Source organism: Colius striatus, chromosome 21, assembly GCF_028858725.1.
Source record: "Colius striatus isolate bColStr4 chromosome 21, bColStr4.1.hap1, whole genome shotgun sequence".
Classification (NCBI taxonomy): Eukaryota; Metazoa; Chordata; class Aves; order Coliiformes; family Coliidae; genus Colius; species Colius striatus.
In genome coordinates, this window is record NC_084779.1 from 1,979,546 (window position 1) to 1,998,809 (window position 19,264).

Below are 19,264 nucleotides of genomic sequence, written 5' to 3' on the forward strand. Positions count from 1 at the left end.
CAAACATACAGCTTGTGAGTTCCACAGTACCCTGCAGCTCCCTCCTTCTGCAAGAGCTCACAGGACTTGCCCACGCAGTCTCTGCTCTGTCCCAGCCTCTGTGCTGGTGTCCCAGGGAGCCACTGTGAAGCGGATTTCTTGCTCCCCAGCTGCCTCCTCCCTGCAGCCCTGCTCAGTGTCAGACTTTTCCTGACAGTGTGAACAGTGCTGTGCCTTTAGTAGAAGTTGAAGTTCTAAATTATTGCCAGGAATTATTCCAGAGGCCATCCCAGGGGAGGGGCAGCGCTGTGACCATCACCAAGGGAGAGGGAGAAAGTTGTGCGCTGCTGATGTCACACAGGGACTTTTCCAGACCCCACCCGGCGTTTGTGACCTCACCTGACCAGAGTCTATAAAGCCTCCCAGCGGGACAGCCAGAGCCAGTTGGGCTGAGCTGCCCTCGAGAGGACTCAGCTCCTTCTTTGGCTACTTGCCTTCCTGCTTGCTTCTACCTATTTCTCATTTGCTGCCCACTTCTCCTCAATTTCCATCCTCTTCCAAAGGTAAGGATGCCCTAAACTCTCAGGACAGGGAAGAGAATGTAGACAGGGATGACAGGAGAGGCTACTCTGCACCTCCCAGTCCATTTCCATGCTGAGCCCTTCTACCTCCAGAGCCTGGCCAAGGCTATGGGTAGTGTTGCTGTCTGGTGATTCTTCGGTTGACCTCAAGATGAGGCTTTGGAAGCTAAAAGGAATGCTTTGGGCCCAATCATGAGGGTTTAGAGCACAGAGCTGGTAGAGCAGAGCTGTGAATGGAAGGAGCAGCCGGAAACCTGCTCCTAGTTATAGCTCAAGCTATTCCTGTTCCCTTGCCTGGGACTACAGCTTGGCTGCACCTTGTGGTTTTGGTGTGGTGCTTTAGCCCTGGCTGGGTGCCAGGTGCCCACCAAGTCTCTCTATCCCTCCCCCTCCTCAGCTGGACAGGGGAGAGAGAAATAAAACAAGAGGTTTGTGAGGCAAGGTAAGGACAGGGAGATCCCTCAGCAATTAGTGTCTGGGGCAAAACAGACTCAGCGTGGGGAGAAGAGGTTTGATTTATTAATGAACCATTCAAAGTGATCAGGGAGAGGAGATCTCCTCCTCTGGAGGTCTTCAAAAGCCACCTGGACATGTTCATAGAATCATAGAATCACAGAATGGTGGGGGCTGGAAGGGACCTTTAGAGACCATCCTGTGCAACCCCACTGCTTTGACAGCCAGTGTGTGTCTGTGGGAAATGTTCCATAACCAGTGTGTGAGTGTGTGTGCAAAGGTTTTATCCTTGACCCTTTGATGATTCCAGAGGCCATCCCAGGGGAGGGGCAGCGCTGTGGCCGTCACCAAGGGAGACAGAGAACATTGGGTGCTGCTGATGTCACACAGGGGCTGTTCCAGACCCCACCCGGCATTTGTGACCTCACCTGGCCAGGGACTATAAATTCTCCCAGCGGGACAGCCAGAGCCAGTTGGGCTGAGCTGTCCTCAAGAGGACTCAGCTCCTTCTTTGGCTACTTGCCTTCTTGCTTGCTTACAGCCATTTCTTGTTTGTTTCCCACTTCTCCTCAACTTCCATCCTCTTCCAAAGGTAAGGATGACCCAAACTCTCAGGACAGGGAAGAGGATGTAGACAGGGATGACAGGAGAGGCTGCTCTGCACCTCACAGTCCATTTCGATGCTGGGCTCTTCCACCTCCAGAGCCTGGCCAAGGCTATGGGTAGTGTTGCTGTCTGGTGATTCTTCTGTGGGCCTCAAGATGAGGCTTTGGAAGCTAAAAGCAATGCTTTGGGCCAAAACATGAGGGTTGAGAGCACAGAGCAATAGCTCAAGCTATTGCTGTTCCCTTCCCTGGGACGACTTGACCATGCTGTCTGTTTCTCCTGCTAGATGCTGCTGTGGCTCTGTGCAATGGCTCTTTGCTTGGCCAGCGTCATCCCCTACGCCGTGCCTGGAGCGCTGGCACTGCTGGGCTGCTGGTGGCTCTACTCCCACAGCAAAGAGCAGGGCAGAGCTGGTGCTGAAGCGGCAGCAGCTGCTGAGGAAGCGCAGCAGAGAGGAGGGACAGAGGAGGAATCATCGCCCCAAAGGGAAGCCTGTGTCCCTCAGGAGCTGCCTTTGGCATCAGCAGAGGAACCCCCAGAGCCCGACCTTCGGGATGTGTCAGCACCAAGAGCTGAGCCCAGCACTGCTGAGGGTGACACGGCCGGAGCAGAGACAGGAGGATGTGCAGAGGAGAGCGGCGTCCCTGCTGCTGTTTGTGTCCCCGTGCAGAGCACAGTGTCCCGGCAGCGCTGCAGCCAGCCCCGCACAGGGCTCAGGCTCAGGCGCCGACGCAGAGCAGCGCCAGCAGCGCGTGTGGGAGCCGGGCAGGAGCCGAGCGGTGCCCAGAGCGCTCCCGGGGAAGCGGCCACAGGCGCTGAGGAAGCGCAGGAGGAACGAGGGCTAGAGGAGGAATCCCGGCCCGAAGCAGCAGCCGCCGTCCCTGCTGGCTGTTGTGCCCTCCCGCTCCCTGAGAGCGCAGTGTCCCAGGCAGGGCTGAGGCTGAGCTGCCAACCCAGCCCCGCGGCCGGCAGCAGCGCCGGCAGCGCCAGCAGCGTGTGCGGGACCCCGCCGGAGCCGAGCCGTGCCCAGAGCGCCGCTGCGCTGCCGCCATCCCCGCAGGCAGAGCCCCGGGCTGCGAGCGGGGCCGTTGCCGGCTGTGGCACACGCAGCCCCTTCCCCGCCGCTCAGCACACGGCTGCCAGGAGGTTTGCTGGCGGCTGGATGCCGGCGGGCAGCGAAGTGGAGCCCGCGCCAGGTAAGGGCTGCTCGGCCCCGTTGGGCTCTTTGGCTCTTGGCTTCCAGATCCTAGATGGTGTGTGCTGGGGAAGGGCTGACGCTGTGTGAAGGGCTGCTGCTCGACTCGGGCCTCCTGTGCTGGCATTCCCAGAGCTGGGCTGGGTGGTCCCCAGGCATCAAGGGAAGCTTTCAGTGGGCTCTGTGTGATGGGACTTGACCCTTTCTGACATCCTGGGGAACCTGAGGCAGGAGCATCCCAACAGAATGCGGAGCAAGTGCTCAGTGGCATCTCTCTGCCAAAGGATCTCTTCTCCTGGGCTGGTGTGTGGGAGCTGCGTTGTGTGGGCTGTCTGAATGCTGACATGGTGCCTTTCTGGCAGGTTTCAGTGTGACTCACATGGACTTGGAGGACACAGACGGTGTCGAGGGGCAGACAGTGAGTCGCCAGAACCGGCGCCGAAAGAAAAAGTCCCGGCAGTCCAATGTCCTGGTGTGGGAAATAGAGGTGCCCAAGGTAAGCAGCCACTGTCCTGCTCGTCCCTCCTGCCCTGCCCTACACAGCCATCTCCTCCTTCTTCCATCTCAGGCCAACCCAGGAAGATTCAGAACCAGCCAACGAGGGTTTCAGCGTTTAGCTGTTAGGGCTACACCCTGGGATGGTTGCTGGAGTCCTTTTTCTCCATTACTTTCCAGCCTGATCTGTCAGGGTGATGCTCTGAAAGCCTTCAGCAGGCTTTGAGTTCACAGTCCTTGAGAGCAGGGGATGAGTTGTGGTGCTTTCCCCTGTGCAGGAGGGTCACGTTCCAGCTGCCTGTCCAAACCCACCCTGCAAATGAGCTGCAGGAACCAGGAAGATGGGCAAAAGAAGCCCCAGGGCACAGTGGGGTTTGATCTACATTTCCCTCCTTGACTCTTGCTTTCTTGTCTTTCCTCAAGGATACAGTCAGACACATGATTGGCAAACAAGGGCAGTTTATCAACAGCTTGAGGAGAGAGTCTGGGGCCACAATTTCTCTCTCAGCGCTCCCTGACGTTGATGATTACGAAGTCTGTCAAATCAAAGGTAAGAGGAATGTCTCTTTGTGCAGGGTCTAGGATGTAGCTTGGGGGCCTTGAATTAGATTAGAAATGGATTCAGTGGCTTGGCAAGGCCACAGCTTTTAGCCAAGTGTTCTGCTCAGGGCTGTTCCAGCTGAGGGATGTGGCAAGTGGCCTGGGCCTGGGCACGTGCAGCCTCTGTTGTAGGGCTGGGAATGCATTTGAGCAGCTTTGGCTGCTGGAGCTGAACCAGCCGCTTTTGCAAGATCCCTTTTGGCTTGAAGCAGCAGATAGGGGATGCTTGTCAGCACCTTGACTGGGAAGGATGTTGGAGCAATTGGGGCTGAGAAGTATCTGCCAGCCAATTGGGTCCCTGCTGCAGGCCAAAGCCGTTCCAAGTGGGGTCTGGGGCTCTGAGCTGCTCACGGTGGTTGGATCTCAGTGTCTGTGGCCAATCTGTGGGATTTTTGTCTTCCAGGCCTCTCCCATCAAGTGGACAGAGCGCTGAGCCTGATTGGCGGGAGGTTCCAGCACCTTTGTCTAGACAACAAACACTGTGCTCGTTTCTGCTGGCAAAAGGTTATGTTCTAGAAGGATGTGGGAAGGGGTGTAGCATGGGCAGCTGCCCCAGGCTGGCCAGCAGGTGTTGGATCCCATCCTGACATCGTGCCCAGCACATGTGTGCAGTTGTGTCGGGTCCCGGCTGATGAGCAACGGCGTCACTCACCATCCCCTGTGTACATCCCCTGGTGCATTGTTAGAACTGTTTCTCCTTCCCTTGTTCCTTGTTGTTGTTCTATTAAACTGTTCTGATTGCAACCTCTGGGAGCTTTTGATGTTTCCCCTTGTGTCTGGTTCCAGCAGTGAGCCAGCACCCTCCTGGCTCTTTGTCCCCGGCTGAGCAAAACCAGGACATCTACTCTGTCCCTCCCCCTGCTCCAGTGACACGTCCTTCTGTCCTTAGGGCTGCAAAGTCCCAGCTGCCTCCATCCCTCTCTGCAGAGAAAAGCAAGAGGAGAAAGTCTTGCCAAGCCCAACTGTAGTTTCTCTTGCTGTATCCTACAACTCTGTCCATGTGATACAAAATAAACCCCAACACTGGACAAGTCAAACACTGGAAACAAGAGAAACTTTACAGAAGCTTTTGGCTCCCAACTGTCCTGTGTAGGGAGCCGTGGTTTGGGGCTGTCCTGGTTGGGGCTGGGCTAGGGTTAACTTGCATAAGACACTTGGAAGGGGAACAGCTGACCCAGGCCAGCCAACGACTTTTCCAGCCCATCCTGACGTCATGCCCAGGAGAGAGGTGAGGAGCTGCCGGAGGGGCACGTTGAGTTCTGTCCTTGTGTGAGCTGACACGGGCAGCACGCAGCAACAGCCACAGAGCCACGGATCAACTGCCAAGAGTCAAGTTACTCTTGGGAGCTTTCAGCAGCTCAGCCAAATGATCACCTTCCGGATCGTGCTCTGCTGCTGATGGCCCTGTCTCCTGGGATCTTTCCAGTGTACTGGAGTGTTTCAGAGTCAGTGGCCCTTGCAGTGCATTATTGCCACTTGTTTTGGCAGCTTGATCCTCTGGAGCAGCCCCAGCATCAGGGACCCATTCTGCACAGGTGAGACACTGGGGTAAATTTTATCTTATTTAAACCTTTTATGCTACTTCTGACGTCTCCAATTGAGTGTGCTCCTCCTCATTTTGGAAATCTCTCTCTCATATCTGGGGCTGTGTCACAAAGACAGAAGCCAGCTGAGCAGCTGCTTCTGGTTTTTCAGGGTCCAGGTGAGTGTGTTTGCTGGCAGTGGTTTTGAGCCGCTCCATGAAGGCAGACAGGAATCCATTTGCTGCTTCTTTCACTTCATAGACTTGGAATCAAATGTTTGCTTTTGGCACAGTGTGTTTTCTGCCAACTAGTGCCCATCTCTGATATCTTCTTGAAAGCCTTTGGAGTCCTGGCTGGTTGGGATCCCACCCTGGCTTTGCAGCAGGAACATTTTGATGGATGGATTCCTGCCAGTCCCCATCAGCGTGTGTTCCTTCCACCTGGCTGGAGCAGCATGGAACATCATGTTGTTCAGCACCATCTGGCAATGGCTCTAGAAGGGGATAAAACCTTTGCACACACACTCACACACTGGTTGTGGAACATTTCCCACAGACACACACTGGCTGTCAAACAGTGCAGAGAGCAGAGGGGAGGGTGCTGCAGAGACCGGCTCTGCAGGTGCCTTCAGTCACATCTCACAGTTGCTGCAGCTCCAATTCTCTCTTGAGGACTCTGTGTTCATTCTTGACCATCTCTTTACGGTGGTTACAGGATCAATTATTCCATTACATTTCTTGAGGGTTTCCTGTGAGGTTTCATCCCTCCTTTGAGTGCTGGACAGCCTTCTGACCCATCAAACTAGCACTGATGGTCACAGCTAATCAGCTTCTCCTGGCTGGCTGTTCCACCTGGGGGCAACTGATTTGCCTTCAGTGGTTTAAAACTGCTGTCAGGAGAGATTTCTTTAAGCTTCCCCTTGGGACTGCTGCACTCCTATTGCAGCCAAATGCCAGCCGTTAAACAGGCAAAAGGCAATGTGGCAGCAATCAAACCCCGCTGTGTTGCAGCTTCTCCTCGGGTGTCAGAGGGGCTGGGGGTGGCTGGGCTGAGATTCTGAGGGATGTCCCATTCAGTGTTTCACTTGGGTTCTTTTTACAATACCCACCAAAAATCAATCCCTACACCAAGACAATCAGCAAGATGCTGAGACAATGACCGTCATCCAGTGAAGAGAAAACGAACCGTCAAAGAGCCAGGTGACCACAACCCAGCCGGGACTGAACCTCCACATTGAAATGAGATTCTGTCTCTTACCTGAATAACCAAACAGGGACACAAACCCCTAAGAACCCAATCTGGGACAAGAACCCCTTAACCAGGTGACCAAATGTGGATTTGAGCCCCACCCCTAACAAATATTCAAAAGCAGCAACTAATGCCAAAGGCCTGGAAGCAAGCTGACAGCCCGGGAGCAGTGCACAGAGCCCACTTCAATATAAGAACAACGTCTTTCCCTGTGAGGTGAGGGAGCCCTGGCCAAGGCTGCCCAGGGAGGGTGTGGAGGCTCCTTCCTTGGAGGGCTTCAAGACCCCCCTGGACACGTTCCTGTGTGACCTGATCTAGGTGGGAGCTGCTGCTGCAGGCGGTTGGGCTGGATGAGCTCTACAGGTCCCTTCCAACCCCACCGTTCTGTGATTCCATGTGCAGAGCACTGGGCGATGGGGCCTGGGAGCAGTGGGGTAAAAATGGAGCAACTGCCGCAGCGATTCCTGACCCAGGAGGGCTCCGGGAGCCCTTCGAGCTGCTGCCACCCCTCTCTGGGGCTGGACTCGCTCCCCCCTTCCCGCGGCACCGCATCGAGCGGCGTTTACACACGAACAGCACGAGGGAAGCGCCGGGGGGGGTTGGAGCAGGACACGAAGTTTTGGGGTGACCGAACGGCCCCCGGGAGCGCGAGCGGCAGCGCGAGCAGGGCACGAGCGCGGGCTCCCGCGGGGCACGCTGGGAACCCGAGGCCCCCCCCCCTCCGCCGCACGGCGCCTCCTGCCAGGCGCCGCCGCACAACTACAACTCCCGGCAGGCACCGCGGCTCCCGCCCGCGGCTTTGGGCGGCAGCGAGGCGCTGGGGGTGATGGGAAATGGAGTCTGCGGGGCGCAAACGAGCCTCCGCACCTCGTTCTTCATCGGCTCAGCCTGTTCCTGCCGCGGTGCTTCCTACAACACACGACTCGCATCACACGTTACTTTCCCGCAAGGTTCAGTCTCCTTGAGGCAGTTTTAGGGTCTGGATCCCAGTTTTTAGGCTTAAACCCCTGGTTTTAGGGTCTAACTCCTCATTTTTGGGGTCTAATGTCTAGTTTTGGGGTCTAATTCCTTGTTTTGAGGTCTATACGACCTGGTTTTAGGTCTAAATCCTCGTTTCTGGTGTCTAAACTCCCAGTTTAAGGGTCTAGATCCTCGTTTTTATGACTAAACCCCTCGATTTAGCTTCTAAATCCTTGTTTTGGGGGTCTAAACAAGCAGTTTTAGGATCGAAACCCTTGTTTTCAGTATAACCCCCCTGTTTTAGGGTCTAGATCCTAATTTTAATGGCAAAACCCATACTTTTAGGATCTAAATTCTCTGTTTTGGTCTCATTTTTTGTCTAAACACAGAGTTTTAGCATCTAAATCCTTGTTTTTAGGGTCTAAACCCACTGTTTTAGGGTCTAAATCTTCATTTTTGGGGTCTTAAGTCTAGATGTTAGGGTCTAAATACTCATTTTTGGGATCTATACCCCCCGTTTTAGGGTGTAAAAGCTCATTTTTAGGTCTAATCCCATACTTTTAGGGTCTAAATCAATTTTTGGGGGTCTAAGCTCCTGGTTTAAGGGTCTTAATCCTCTTTTTTTGGTCCTAAAGTCTAGTTTTTAGGGTCTAAATCCTCGTTTTAGGTCTATAACACCTGGTTTTGGGTCTAAATCCTCGGTTTTGTGGTCTAAACCCTCAATTTTAGCGTCTAAATCCCCTTTTTTTGATGTCTAAACTCCCAGTTGTAGGGTCTGGATCCTCGTTTTTAAGGACTAAACCCTCGGTTTTAGGGTCTAAATCCTTGTTTTTCAGATCTAAACACCCAGTTTTAGGGTCTGGATCCTTGTTTTTAGGATTACACCCCTGGTTTTAGGGTCTAAATCTTTGTATTTGGGGTCTAAACACCCATTTTTAGGGTCTAAATCCTCATTTTTTGGTCTAAACCCCTGGTTTTAGGGTCTAAATCCTCGTTTTTTGCGCCTAGAGTCTAGATTTTAGGGTCTAAATCTTCATTTTATGTCCATACCACCTGGTTTTCGCGTCTAAATCCTTTTTTTTGGGATCTAAACCCTCGGTTTTAGGGTCTAAATCCCCTTTTTTACATCTTAACTCCCAGTTTTAGGGTCCAGATCCTCATTTTTAGGCTTAAACCCCTATTTTTAGGGTCTAAATCCTTGGTTTTGGGGTCTAAACAATCAGTTTTAGAGTCTAAATCTCCTTTTTTTTTTTGGTGTCCAAACTCCCAGTTTTAGGGTCTAGATCCTTGTTTTGGGTTTCTGAACCCACTGTTTTAGGGTCTAAATCCTTATTTTTGGGGTCTAAAGTCTAGATTTTAGGGTCTAAATCCTCATTTCAGCATCTAAACACTCAGTTGTAGCATCTAAATCCAATTTTTTGGTGTCTAAACTCACAGTTTTAGATTCTAGATCCTCGTTTTTAAGGACTAAACCCTCAGTTTTAGAGTCTAAATCCTCGTTTTTTGGACCTAAAGCACCCTCTGAGATACAGGCCCTGCTTGAGGCCTTGGCACTGAGAGCAAGCCTTGAGCAACCGAGTGCCCGGGAAACAAACCCACGAGGTGCTGAAGAGCAGCGAGCTCTAAGCAAAAGGAACCACAAGGCAAGAAGTATTGTCAGGGCAGGCAAATGCCAGCACAGGCTCCTGAGCTGCGCCAGCAGCAGCTGCTCAACGTGGCCCCAGAGGCTGCTGTGGCAATGACAGCCCCAAAGTGGTGGGAGGCAGCCAGGAGGCCGCCGTCCTGCCCCTGCTCGTGGCCGCCCTTCTGCCCCTGCTCGTGGCCGCCCTTCTGTGCCCCTCTGTGCCCAGGGCAGAGCCCGCTGAGGGGAGCACAGCAGCCCCAAACCACGGCTCCCTACACAGGACAGTTGGGAGCCAAAAGCTTCTGTAAAGTTTCTCTTGTTTCCAGTGTTTGACTTGTCCAGTGTTGGGGTTTATTTTGTATCACATGGACAGAGTTGTAGGATACAGCAAGAGAAACTACAGTTGGGCTTGGCAAGACTTTCTCCTCTTGCTTTTCTCTGCAGAGAGGGATGGAGGCAGCTGGGACTTTGCAGCCCTAAGGACAGAAGGACGTGTCACTGGAGCAGGGGGAGGGACAGAGTAGATGTCCTGGTTTTGCTCAGCCGGGGACAAAGAGCCAGGAGGGTGCTGGCTCACTGCTGGAACCAGACACAAGGGGAAACATCAAAAGCTCCCAGAGGTTGCAATCAGAACAGTTTAATAGAACAACAACAAGGAACAAGGGAAGGAGAAACAGTTCTAACAATGCACCAGGGGATGTACACAGGGGATGGTGAGTGACGCCGTTGCTCATCAGCCGGGACCCGACACAACTGCACACATGTGCTGGGCACGATGTCAGGATGGGATCCAACACCTGCTGGCCAGCCTGGGGCAGCTGCCCATGCTACACCCCTTCCCACATCCTTCTAGAACATAACCTTTTGCCAGCAGAAACGAGCACAGTGTTTGTTGTCTAGACAAAGGTGCTGGAACCTCCCGCCAATCAGGCTCAGCGCTCTGTCCACTTGATGGGAGAGGCCTGGAAGACAAAAATCCCACAGATTGGCCACAGACACTGAGATCCAACCACCGTGAGCAGCTCAGAGCCCCAGACCCCACTTGGAACGGCTTTGGCCTGCAGCAGGGACCCAATTGGCTGGCAGATACTTCTCAGCCCCAATTGCTCCAACATCCTTCCCAGTCAAGGTGCTGACAAGCATCCCCTATCTGCTGCTTCAAGCCAAAAGGGATCTTGCAAAAGCGGCTGGTTCAGCTCCAGCAGCCAAAGCTGCTCAAATGCATTCCCAGCCCTACAACAGAGGCTGCACGTGCCCAGGCCCAGGCCACTTGCCACATCCCTCAGCTGGAACAGCCCTGAGCAGAACACTTGGCTAAAAGCTGTGGCCTTGCCAAGCCACTGAATCCATTTCTAATCTAATTCAAGGCCCCCAAGCTACATCCTAGACCCTGCACAAAGAGACATTCCTCTTACCTTTGATTTGACAGACTTCGTAATCATCAACGTCAGGGAGCGCTGAGAGAGAAATTGTGGCCCCAGACTCTCTCCTCAAGCTGTTGATAAACTGCCCTTGTTTGCCAATCATGTGTCTGACTGTATCCTTGAGGAAAGACAAGAAAGCAAGAGTCAAGGAGGGAAATGTAGATCAAACCCCACTGTGCCCTGGGGCTTCTTTTGCCCATCTTCCTGGTTCCTGCAGCTCATTTGCAGGGTGGGTTTGGACAGGCAGCTGGAACGTGACCCTCCTGCACAGGGGAAAGCACCACAACTCATCCCCTGCTCTCAAGGACTGTGAACTCAAAGCCTGCTGAAGGCTTTCAGAGCATCACCCTGACAGATCAGGCTGGAAAGTGATGGAGAAAAAGGACTCCAGCAACCATCCCAGGGTGTAGCCCTAACAGCTAAACGCTGAAACCCTCGTTGGCTGGTTCTGAATCTTCCTGGGTTGGCCTGAGATGGAAGAAGGAGGAGATGGCTGTGTAGGGCAGGGCAGGAGGGACGAGCAGGACAGTGGCTGCTTACCTTGGGCACCTCTATTTCCCACACCAGGACATTGGACTGCCGGGACTTTTTCTTTCGGCGCCGGTTCTGGCGACTCACTGTCTGCCCCTCGACACCGTCTGTGTCCTCCAAGTCCGTGTGAGTCACACTGAAACCTGCCAGAAAGGCACCATGTCAGCATTCAGACAGCCCACACAACGCAGCTCCCACACACCAGCCCAGGAGAAGAGATCCTTTGGCAGAGAGATGCCACTGAGCACTTGCTCCGCATTCTGTTGGGATGCTCCTGCCTCAGGTTCCCCAGGATGTCAGAAAGGGTCAAGTCCCGTCACACAGAGCCCACTGAAAGCTTCCCTTGATGCCTGGGGACCACCCAGCCCAGCTCTGGGAATGCCAGCACAGGAGGCCCGAGTTGAGCAGCAGCCCTTCACACAGCGTCAGCCCTTCCCCAGCACACACCATCTAGGATCTGGAAGCCAAGAGCCAAAGAGCCCAACGGGGCCGAGCAGCCCTTACCTGGCGCGGGCTCCACTTCGCTGCCCGCCGGCATCCAGCCGCCAGCAAACCTCCTGGCAGCCGTGTGCTGAGCGGCGGGGAAGGGGCTGCGTGTGCCACAGCCGGCAACGGCCCCGCTCGCAGCCCGGGGCTGTGCCTGCGGGGATGGCGGCAGCGCAGCGGCGCTCTGGGCACGGCTCGGCTCCGGCGGGGTCCCGCACACGCTGCTGGCGCTGCCGGCGCTGCTGCCGGCCGCGGGGCTGGGTTGGCAGCTCAGCCTCAGCCCTGCCTGGGACACTGCGCTCTCAGGGAGCGGGAGGGCACAACAGCCAGCAGGGACGGCGGCTGCTGCTTCGGGCCGGGATTCCTCCTCTAGCCCTCGTTCCTCCTGCGCTTCCTCAGCGCCTGTGGCCGCTTCCCCGGGAGCGCTCTGGGCACTGCTCGGCTCCTGCCCGGCTCCCACACGCGCTGCTGGCGCTGCTCTGCGTCGGCGCCTGAGCCTGAGCCCTGTGCGGGGCTGGCTGCAGCGCTGCCGGGACACTGTGCTCTGCACGGGGACACAAACAGCAGCAGGGACGCCGCTCTCCTCTGCACATCCTCCTGTCTCTGCTCCGGCCGTGCCACCCTCAGCAGTGCTGGGCTCAGCTCTTGGTGCTGACACATCCCGAAGGTCGGGCTCTGGGGGTTCCTCTGCTGATGCCAAAGGCAGCTCCTGAGGGACACAGGCTTCCCTTTGGGGCGATGATTCCTCCTCTGTCCCTCCTCTCTGCTGCGCTTCCTCAGCAGCTGCTGCCGCTTCAGCACCAGCTCTGCCCTGCTCTTTGCTGTGGGAGTAGAGCCACCAGCAGCCCAGCAGTGCCAGCGCTCCAGGCACGGCGTAGGGGATCACGCTGGCCAAGCAAAGAGCCATTGCACAGAGCCACAGCAGCATCTAGCAGGAGAAACAGACAGCATGGTCAAGTCGTCCCAGGGAAGGGAACAGCAATAGCTTGAGCTATTGCTCTGTGCTCTAAACTCTAATGATTGAGGCCAAAGCATTGCTTTTAGCTTCCAAAGCCTTATCTCGAGGCCCACAGAAGAATCACCAGACAGCAACACTACCCATAGCCTTGGCCAGGCTCTGGAGGTGGAAGAGCCCAGCATGGAAATGGACTGCGAGGTGCAGAGCAGCCTCTCCTGTCAGCCCTGTCTACATCTTCTTCCCTGTCCTGAGTTTGGGTCATCCTTACCTTTGGAAGAGGATGGAAGTTGAGGAGAAGTGGGAAACAAACAAGAAATGGCTGTAAGCAAGCAAGAAGGCAAGTAGCCAAAGAAGGAGCCGAGTTGTCCCGAGGGCAGCTCAGCCCAACTGGCTCTGGCTGTCCCGCTGGGAGGCTTTATAGTCCCTGGCCAGGTGAGGTCACAAACGCCGGGTGGGGTCTGGAACAGCCCCTGTGTGACATCAGCAGCGCCCAATGTTCTCTGTCTCCCTTGGTGACGGCCACAGCGCTGCCCCTCCCCTGGGATGGCCTCTGGAATCATCAAAGGGTCAAGGATAAAACCTTTGCACACACACTCACAAGCTGACAGCCCGGGAGCAGTGCACAGAGCCCACTTCAATATAAGAACAACGTCTTTCCCTGTGAGGTGAGGGAGCCCTGGCCAAGGCTGCCCAGGGAGGGTGTGGAGGCTCCTTCCTTGGAGGGCTTCAAGACCCCCCTGGACACGTTCCTGTGTGACCTGATCTAGGTGGGAGCTGCTGCTGCAGGCGGTTGGGCTGGATGAGCTCTACAGGTCCCTTCCAACCCCACCGTTCTGTGATTCCATGTGCAGAGCACTGGGCGATGGGGCCTGGGAGCAGTGGGGTAAAAATGGAGCAACTGCCGCAGCGATTCCTGACCCAGGAGGGCTCCGGGAGCCCTTCGAGCTGCTGCCACCCCTCTCTGGGGCTGGACTCGCTCCCCCCTTCCCGCGGCACCGCATCGAGCGGCGTTTACACACGAACAGCACGAGGGAAGCGCCGGGGGGGGTTGGAGCAGGACACGAAGTTTTGGGGTGACCGAACGGCCCCCGGGAGCGCGAGCGGCAGCGCGAGCAGGGCACGAGCGCGGGCTCCCGCGGGGCACGCTGGGAACCCGAGGCCCCCCCCCCTCCGCCGCACGGCGCCTCCTGCCAGGCGCCGCCGCACAACTACAACTCCCGGCAGGCACCGCGGCTCCCGCCCGCGGCTTTGGGCGGCAGCGAGGCGCTGGGGGTGATGGGAAATGGAGTCTGCGGGGCGCAAACGAGCCTCCGCACCTCGTTCTTCATCGGCTCAGCCTGTTCCTGCCGCGGTGCTTCCTACAACACACGACTCGCATCACACGTTACTTTCCCGCAAGGTTCAGTCTCCTTGAGGCAGTTTTAGGGTCTGGATCCCAGTTTTTAGGCTTAAACCCCTGGTTTTAGGGTCTAACTCCTCATTTTTGGGGTCTAATGTCTAGTTTTGGGGTCTAATTCCTTGTTTTGAGGTCTATACGACCTGGTTTTAGGTCTAAATCCTCGTTTCTGGTGTCTAAACTCCCAGTTTAAGGGTCTAGATCCTCGTTTTTATGACTAAACCCCTCGATTTAGCTTCTAAATCCTTGTTTTGGGGGTCTAAACAAGCAGTTTTAGGATCGAAACCCTTGTTTTCAGTATAACCCCCCTGTTTTAGGGTCTAGATCCTAATTTTAATGGCAAAACCCATACTTTTAGGATCTAAATTCTCTGTTTTGGTCTCATTTTTTGTCTAAACACAGAGTTTTAGCATCTAAATCCTTGTTTTTAGGGTCTAAACCCACTGTTTTAGGGTCTAAATCTTCATTTTTGGGGTCTTAAGTCTAGATGTTAGGGTCTAAATACTCATTTTTGGGATCTATACCCCCCGTTTTAGGGTGTAAAAGCTCATTTTTAGGTCTAATCCCATACTTTTAGGGTCTAAATCAATTTTTGGGGGTCTAAGCTCCTGGTTTAAGGGTCTTAATCCTCTTTTTTTGGTCCTAAAGTCTAGTTTTTAGGGTCTAAATCCTCGTTTTAGGTCTATAACACCTGGTTTTGGGTCTAAATCCTCGGTTTTGTGGTCTAAACCCTCAATTTTAGCGTCTAAATCCCCTTTTTTTGATGTCTAAACTCCCAGTTGTAGGGTCTGGATCCTCGTTTTTAAGGACTAAACCCTCGGTTTTAGGGTCTAAATCCTTGTTTTTCAGATCTAAACACCCAGTTTTAGGGTCTGGATCCTTGTTTTTAGGATTACACCCCTGGTTTTAGGGTCTAAATCTTTGTATTTGGGGTCTAAACACCCATTTTTAGGGTCTAAATCCTCATTTTTTGGTCTAAACCCCTGGTTTTAGGGTCTAAATCCTCGTTTTTTGCGCCTAGAGTCTAGATTTTAGGGTCTAAATCTTCATTTTATGTCCATACCACCTGGTTTTCGCGTCTAAATCCTTTTTTTTGGGATCTAAACCCTCGGTTTTAGGGTCTAAATCCCCTTTTTTACATCTTAACTCCCAGTTTTAGGGTCCAGATCCTCATTTTTAGGCTTAAACCCCTATTTTTAGGGTCTAAATCCTTGGTTTTGGGGTCTAAACAATCAGTTTTAGAGTCTAAATCTCCTTTTTTTTTTTGGTGTCCAAACTCCCAGTTTTAGGGTCTAGATCCTTGTTTTGGGTTTCTGAACCCACTGTTTTAGGGTCTAAATCCTTATTTTTGGGGTCTAAAGTCTAGATTTTAGGGTCTAAATCCTCATTTCAGCATCTAAACACTCAGTTGTAGCATCTAAATCCAATTTTTTGGTGTCTAAACTCACAGTTTTAGATTCTAGATCCTCGTTTTTAAGGACTAAACCCTCAGTTTTAGAGTCTAAATCCTCGTTTTTTGGACCTAAAGCACCCTCTGAGATACAGGCCCTGCTTGAGGCCTTGGCACTGAGAGCAAGCCTTGAGCAACCGAGTGCCCGGGAAACAAACCCACGAGGTGCTGAAGAGCAGCGAGCTCTAAGCAAAAGGAACCACAAGGCAAGAAGTATTGTCAGGGCAGGCAAATGCCAGCACAGGCTCCTGAGCTGCGCCAGCAGCAGCTGCTCAACGTGGCCCCAGAGGCTGCTGTGGCAATGACAGCCCCAAAGTGGTGGGAGGCAGCCAGGAGGCCGCCGTCCTGCCCCTGCTCGTGGCCGCCCTTCTGCCCCTGCTCGTGGCCGCCCTTCTGTGCCCCTCTGTGCCCAGGGCAGAGCCCGCTGAGGGGAGCACAGCAGCCCCAAACCACGGCTCCCTACACAGGACAGTTGGGAGCCAAAAGCTTCTGTAAAGTTTCTCTTGTTTCCAGTGTTTGACTTGTCCAGTGTTGGGGTTTATTTTGTATCACATGGACAGAGTTGTAGGATACAGCAAGAGAAACTACAGTTGGGCTTGGCAAGACTTTCTCCTCTTGCTTTTCTCTGCAGAGAGGGATGGAGGCAGCTGGGACTTTGCAGCCCTAAGGACAGAAGGACGTGTCACTGGAGCAGGGGGAGGGACAGAGTAGATGTCCTGGTTTTGCTCAGCCGGGGACAAAGAGCCAGGAGGGTGCTGGCTCACTGCTGGAACCAGACACAAGGGGAAACATCAAAAGCTCCCAGAGGTTGCAATCAGAACAGTTTAATAGAACAACAACAAGGAACAAGGGAAGGAGAAACAGTTCTAACAATGCACCAGGGGATGTACACAGGGGATGGTGAGTGACGCCGTTGCTCATCAGCCGGGACCCGACACAACTGCACACATGTGCTGGGCACGATGTCAGGATGGGATCCAACACCTGCTGGCCAGCCTGGGGCAGCTGCCCATGCTACACCCCTTCCCACATCCTTCTAGAACATAACCTTTTGCCAGCAGAAACGAGCACAGTGTTTGTTGTCTAGACAAAGGTGCTGGAACCTCCCGCCAATCAGGCTCAGCGCTCTGTCCACTTGATGGGAGAGGCCTGGAAGACAAAAATCCCACAGATTGGCCACAGACACTGAGATCCAACCACCGTGAGCAGCTCAGAGCCCCAGACCCCACTTGGAACGGCTTTGGCCTGCAGCAGGGACCCAATTGGCTGGCAGATACTTCTCAGCCCCAATTGCTCCAACATCCTTCCCAGTCAAGGTGCTGACAAGCATCCCCTATCTGCTGCTTCAAGCCAAAAGGGATCTTGCAAAAGCGGCTGGTTCAGCTCCAGCAGCCAAAGCTGCTCAAATGCATTCCCAGCCCTACAACAGAGGCTGCACGTGCCCAGGCCCAGGCCACTTGCCACATCCCTCAGCTGGAACAGCCCTGAGCAGAACACTTGGCTAAAAGCTGTGGCCTTGCCAAGCCACTGAATCCATTTCTAATCTAATTCAAGGCCCCCAAGCTACATCCTAGACCCTGCACAAAGAGACATTCCTCTTACCTTTGATTTGACAGACTTCGTAATCATCAACGTCAGGGAGCGCTGAGAGAGAAATTGTGGCCCCAGACTCTCTCCTCAAGCTGTTGATAAACTGCCCTTGTTTGCCAATCATGTGTCTGACTGTATCCTTGAGGAAAGACAAGAAAGCAAGAGTCAAGGAGGGAAATGTAGATCAAACCCCACTGTGCCCTGGGGCTTCTTTTGCCCATCTTCCTGGTTCCTGCAGCTCATTTGCAGGGTGGGTTTGGACAGGCAGCTGGAACGTGACCCTCCTGCACAGGGGAAAGCACCACAACTCATCCCCTGCTCTCAAGGACTGTGAACTCAAAGCCTGCTGAAGGCTTTCAGAGCATCACCCTGACAGATCAGGCTGGAAAGTGATGGAGAAAAAGGACTCCAGCAACCATCCCAGGGTGTAGCCCTAACAGCTAAACGCTGAAACCCTCGTTGGCTGGTTCTGAATCTTCCTGGGTTGGCCTGAGATGGAAGAAGGAGGAGATGGCTGTGTAGGGCAGGGCAGGAGGGACGAGCAGGACAGTGGCTGCTTACCTTGGGCACCTCTATTTCCCACACCAGGACATTGGACTGCCGGGACTTTTTCTTTCGGCGCCGGTTCTGGCGACTCACTGTCTGCCCCTCGACACCGTCTGTGTCCTCCAAGTCCGTGTGAGTCACACTGAAACCTGCCAGAAAGGCACCATGTCAGCATTCAGACAGCCCACACAACGCAGCTCCCACACACCAGCCCAGGAGAAGAGATCCTTTGGCAGAGAGATGCCACTGAGCACTTGCTCCGCATTCTGTTGGGATGCTCCTGCCTCAGGTTCCCCAGGATGTCAGAAAGGGTCAAGTCCCGTCACACAGAGCCCACTGAAAGCTTCCCTTGATGCCTGGGGACCACCCAGCCCAGCTCTGGGAATGCCAGCACAGGAGGCCCGAGTTGAGCAGCAGCCCTTCACACAGCGTCAGCCCTTCCCCAGCACACACCATCTAGGATCTGGAAGCCAAGAGCCAAAGAGCCCAACGGGGCCGAGCAGCCCTTACCTGGCGCGGGCTCCACTTCGCTGCCCGCCGGCATCCAGCCGCCAGCAAACCTCCTGGCAGCCGTGTGCTGAGCGGCGGGGAAGGGGCTGCGTGTGCCACAGCCGGCAACGGCCCCGCTCGCAGCCCGGGGCTGTGCCTGCGGGGATGGCGGCAGCGCAGCGGCGCTCTGGGCACGGCTCGGCTCCGGCGGGGTCCCGCACACGCTGCTGGCGCTGCCGGCGCTGCTGCCGGCCGCGGGGCTGGGTTGGCAGCTCAGCCTCAGCCCTGCCTGGGACACTGCGCTCTCAGGGAGCGGGAGGGCACAACAGCCAGCAGGGACGGCGGCTGCTGCTTCGGGCCGGGATTCCTCCTCTAGCCCTCGTTCCTCCTGCGCTTCCTCAGCGCCTGTGGCCGCTTCCCCGGGAGCGCTCTGGGCACTGCTCGGCTCCTGCCCGGCTCCCACACGCGCTGCTGGCGCTGCTCTGCGTCGGCGCCTGAGCCTGAGCCCTGTGCGGGGCTGGCTGCAGCGCTGCCGGGACACTGTGCTCTGCACGGGGACACAAACAGCAGCAGGGACGCCGCTCTCCTCTGCACATCCTCCTGTCTCTGCTCCGGCCGTGCCACCCTCAGCAGTGCTGGGCTCAGCTCTTGGTGCTGACACATCCCGAAGGTCGGGCTCTGGGGGTTCCTCTGCTGATGCCAAAGGCAGCTCCTGAGGGACACAGGCTTCCCTTTGGGGCGATGATTCCTCCTCTGTCCCTCCTCTCTGCTGCGCTTCCTCAGCAGCTGCTGCCGCTTCAGCACCAGCTCTGCCCTGCTCTTTGCTGTGGGAGTAGAGCCACCAGCAGCCCAGCAGTGCCAGCGCTCCAGGCACGGCGTAGGGGATCACGCTGGCCAAGCAAAGAGCCATTGCACAGAGCCACAGCAGCATCTAGCAGGAGAAACAGACAGCATGGTCAAGTCGTCCCAGGGAAGGGAACAGCAATAGCTTGAGCTATTGCTCTGTGCTCTAAACTCTAATGATTGAGGCCAAAGCATTGCTTTTAGCTTCCAAAGCCTTATCTCGAGGCCCACAGAAGAATCACCAGACAGCAACACTACCCATAGCCTTGGCCAGGCTCTGGAGGTGG